The sequence below is a fragment of the Uloborus diversus genome, chromosome 8, assembly GCF_026930045.1.
Source record: "Uloborus diversus isolate 005 chromosome 8, Udiv.v.3.1, whole genome shotgun sequence".
NCBI lineage: Eukaryota > Metazoa > Arthropoda > Arachnida > Araneae > Uloboridae > Uloborus > Uloborus diversus.
The window spans coordinates 34335272-34339203 of record NC_072738.1 but is presented as its reverse complement, the minus strand read 5'-3'; the positions used below and the strand labels follow the sequence as shown (position 1 = coordinate 34339203).

At 38.7% G+C, this 3932-nt stretch overlaps 9 non-coding genes across 9 annotated transcripts; all 9 read right to left on the bottom strand.

Annotated features, from left to right (window-relative positions):
* Positions 1 to 229: 229 nt before the first annotated feature.
* Positions 230 to 302, bottom strand: Trnak-cuu (transfer RNA lysine (anticodon CUU)). The gene has a single exon. It is a non-coding gene; the product is annotated as a tRNA-Lys (tRNA).
* A 176-nt stretch (positions 303 to 478) lies between these two features.
* Trnak-cuu (transfer RNA lysine (anticodon CUU)) lies at positions 479 to 551 on the bottom strand. Its single transcript has one exon. It is a non-coding gene; the product is annotated as a tRNA-Lys (tRNA).
* Positions 552 to 724: 173 nt separating this feature from the next.
* On the bottom strand, positions 725 to 797 carry Trnak-cuu (transfer RNA lysine (anticodon CUU)). Its single transcript has one exon. It is a non-coding gene; the product is annotated as a tRNA-Lys (tRNA).
* Positions 798 to 973: 176 nt separating this feature from the next.
* On the bottom strand, positions 974 to 1046 carry Trnak-cuu (transfer RNA lysine (anticodon CUU)). The gene has a single exon. It is a non-coding gene; the product is annotated as a tRNA-Lys (tRNA).
* A 668-nt stretch (positions 1047 to 1714) lies between these two features.
* Positions 1715 to 1787, bottom strand: Trnak-cuu (transfer RNA lysine (anticodon CUU)). The gene has a single exon. It is a non-coding gene; the product is annotated as a tRNA-Lys (tRNA).
* Positions 1788 to 1960: 173 nt separating this feature from the next.
* On the bottom strand, positions 1961 to 2033 carry Trnak-cuu (transfer RNA lysine (anticodon CUU)). The gene has a single exon. It is a non-coding gene; the product is annotated as a tRNA-Lys (tRNA).
* A 424-nt stretch (positions 2034 to 2457) lies between these two features.
* Trnak-cuu (transfer RNA lysine (anticodon CUU)) lies at positions 2458 to 2530 on the bottom strand. Its single transcript has one exon. It is a non-coding gene; the product is annotated as a tRNA-Lys (tRNA).
* Positions 2531 to 2703: 173 nt separating this feature from the next.
* Trnak-cuu (transfer RNA lysine (anticodon CUU)) lies at positions 2704 to 2776 on the bottom strand. Its single transcript has one exon. It is a non-coding gene; the product is annotated as a tRNA-Lys (tRNA).
* A 423-nt stretch (positions 2777 to 3199) lies between these two features.
* Trnak-cuu (transfer RNA lysine (anticodon CUU)) lies at positions 3200 to 3272 on the bottom strand. The gene has a single exon. It is a non-coding gene; the product is annotated as a tRNA-Lys (tRNA).
* Positions 3273 to 3932: the final 660 nt, after the last annotated feature.

The following is a 3932-nucleotide window of genomic DNA, read 5'->3' as shown; positions in this document are numbered from 1 at the left end:
AACCCAAGACCCCGACATTAAGAGTCTCGTGCTCAACCAACTGAACTAGACGGGCTTGCTTAGCTCTCTAGAATTTTTAATTACTTTCGCAAACGCAAGTTAGATAGAATTATTTTTCTCACCGATTCAAAAAATTATTCTTACCCATCAATGTCACCCTATTTTGCTAAGAAAGCATGGCAATTTTGAAGAGGAAGACGTTTTGCATTTAAATGTAAAAAAACGCTTCCGCCCAACGTGGGGCTCGAACCCACGACCCCGAGATTAAGAGTCTCGAGCTCTACCGACTGAGCAAGCCGGGCTTGGCAAGCGAAATAATAATTTTTAAATAAATTTGACAACAAAGCTTTATTAAGAAAATTTTTTTCTTGCTGATACAAATAATGATTTTCGCTGTTTAATTGTACTTTTTCAGCTAAGAAATCTGATATGTTAATAGAAGGAAAATATTTTGCCCTTTTGAATTAAAATATGCGTTCGCCCAAAGTGGGGCTCGAACCCACGACCCCGAGATTAAGAGTCTCGTGCTCTACCGACTGAGCTAGCCGGGCTTGCTTAACTCTCTAGAATTTTTAATTAGTTTCGTAAACGCAAGTTAGATAAAATTATTTTTCTCACCGATTCAAAAAATGATTCATACCCATCAATGTCACCCTATTTTGTTAAGAAAGCATACCCATTTTGAAGAGGAAACCGTTTTCCATTTAAATGTAAAAAACGCTCCCGCCCAACGTGGGGCTCGAACCCACGACCCCGAGATTAAGATTCTCGTGCCCTACCGACTGAGCTAGCCGGGCATGGGAAGCGAAATAATAATTTTTAAATAAATTTGACAACAAAGCTTTATTAAGAAAAAAATTTTCTTGCTGATACAAATAATGATTTTCGCTGTTTAATTGTACTTTTTCTGCTAAGAAATCTGATATGTTAATAGAAGGAAAACATTTTGCCCTTTTGAATTAAAATATGCGTTCGCCCAACGGGGGGCTCGAACCCACGACCCCGAGATTAAGAGTCTCGTGCTCTACCGACTGAGCTAGCCGGGCTTGCTTAACTCTCTAGAATTTTTAATTAGTTCCGTAAACGCAAGTTAGATAAAATTATTATTCTCACCGATTCAAAAATGATTCATACCCATCAATGTCACCCTATTTTGCTAAGAAAGCATACCCATTTTGAAGAGGAAAGCGTTTCGCATTTAAATGTAAAAAACGCTCCCGCCAAACGTGGGGCTCGAACCCAAGACCCCGATATTAAGAGTCTCGGGCTCTACTGAATGAGCTAGCCGGGCATGCTTAGTTCTCTAGAATTTTTAATTACTTTCGTAAACGCAAGTTAGATAGAATTATTTTTCTCACCGATTCAAAAAATGATTCTTACCCATCAATGTCACCCTATTTTGCTAAGAAATCATTCCCATTTTGAAGAGGAAGCCGTTTCGCATTTAAATGTAAAAAAACGCTTCCGCCCAACGTGGGGCTCGAACCCACGACCCCGAGATTTAGAGTCTCGTGCTCTACCGACTGAGCTAGCCGGACTTTGCAAGCGAAATAATAATTTTTAAATAAATTTGACAACGAAGCTTTATTAAGAAAAAATTTTTCTTGCTGATACAAATAATGATTTTCGCTGTTTAATTGTACTTTTTCTGCTAAGAAATCTGATATGTTAATAGAAGGAAAATATTTTGCCCTTTTGAATTAAAATATGCTTTCGCCCAACGTGGGGCTCGAACCCACGACCCCGAGATTAAGAGTCTCGTGCTCTACCGACTGAGCAGGCCGGGCTTGCTTAACTCTCTAGAATTTTTAATTAGTTGCGTAAACGCAAGCTAGATAAAATTATTTTTCTCACCGATTCAAAAAATGATTCATACCCATCAATGTCACCCTATTTTGCTAAGAAAGCATACCCATTTTGAAGAGGAAACCGTTTTCCATTTAAATGTAAAAAACGCTCCCGCCCAACGTGGGGCTCGAACCCACGACCACGAGATTAAGAGTCTCGTGCTCTACTGACTGAGCTAGCCGGGCTTGCTTAACTCTCTAGAATTTTTAATTAGTTTCGTAAACGTAAGTTAGATAAAATTATTTTTCTCACCGATTCAAAAAATGATTCTTACCCATCAATGTCACCCTATTTTGCTAAGAAATCATTCCCATTTTGAAGAGGAAGCCGTTTCGCATTTAAATGTAAAAAAAACGCTTCCGCCCAACGTGGGGCTCGAACCCACGACCCCGAGATTTAGAGTCTCGTGCTCTACCGACTGAGCTAGCCGGACTTTGCAAGCGAAATAATAATTTTTAAATAAATTTGACAACGAAGCTTTATTAAGAAAAAAATTTTCTTGCTGATACAAATAATGATTTTCGCTGTTTAATTGTACTTTTTCTGCTAAGAAATCTGATATGTTAATAGAAGGAAAATATTTTGCCCTTTTGAATTAAAATATGCTTTCGCCCAACGTGGGGCTCGAACCCACGACCCCGAGATTAAGAGTCTCGTGCTCTACCGACTGAGCTAGCCGGGCTCGCTTAACTCTCTAGAATTTTTAATTAGTTTCGTAAACGTAAGTTAGATAAAATTATTTTTGTCACCGATTCAAAAAATGATTCATACCCATCAATGTCACCCTATTTTGCTAAGAAAGCATACCCATTTTGAAGAGGAAACCGTTTTCCATTTAAATGTAAAAAACGCTCCCGCCCAACGTGGGGCTCGAACCCACGACCACGTGATTAAGAGTCTCGTGCTCTACTGACTGAGCTAGCCGGGCTTGCTTAACTCTCTAGAATTTTTAATTAGTTTCGTAAACGTAAGTTAGATAAAATTATTTTTGTCACCGATTCAAAAAATGATTCATACCCATCAATGTCACCCTATTTTGCTAAGAAAGCATACCCATTTTGAAGAGGAAACCGTTTCCCATTTAAATGTAAAAAACGCTCCCGCCCAACGCGGGGCTCGAGCCCACGACCCCGAGATAAAGAGTCTCGTGCCCTACCGACTGAGCTAGCCGGGCTTGGAAAGCGAAATAATAATTTTTAAATAAATTTGACAACAAAGTTTTATTAAGAAAATTTTTTTCTTGCTAATACAAATAATGATTTTCGCTGTTTAATTGTACTTTTTCTGCTAAGAAATCTGACATGTTAATAGAAGGAAAACATTTTGCCCTTTTTGAATTAAAATATGCGTTCGCCCGACGTGCGGCTCGAACCCACGACCCCGAGATTAAGAGTCTCGTGCTCTACCGACTGAGCTAGCCGGGCTTGCTTAACTCTCTAGAATTTTTAATTAGTTTCGTAGACGCAAGTTAGATAAAATTATCTTTCTCACCGATTCAAAAAATGATTCATACCCATCAATGTCACCCTATTTTGCTAAGAAAGCATACCCATTTTGAAGAGGAAACCGTTTCCCATTTAAATGTAAAAAACGCTCCCGCCCAACGTGGGGCTCAAACACACGACCCCTAGATTAAGTGTCTCGTGCTCTACTGACGGAGTTAGCCGGACTTGTTAAACGAGATGCGAATTTAAAATAAATTTGACAGCAAAGCTTTATTAAGAAATTTTTTTTCTTGCTGATACAAATAATGATTTTCGCCGCTCAATTGTACCTTTTCTGCTAAGAAATCTGATACGTTAATAGAAGGAAAACATTTTGCCCTTTTGTATTAAAACACGCGTTCGCCCAACGTGGGGCTCGAACCTACGCCCCGAGACGTAAGAGTCTCGTGCTCTACCGACTGAGCTAGCCTGGCTTACCTAACGCGTGGCAATTTTTTGTTAGCAAAACGCAAAATAGCGTTTCGTAAACGCTGCTGTATTGAGTAAATTTTTTCTTACTGATGAAAAAATGATTTTTAGTATTAAAAAATTCCTTTTTTGCTATGAAATTTTACATGTTTATAGAAGGAAAACATTTTG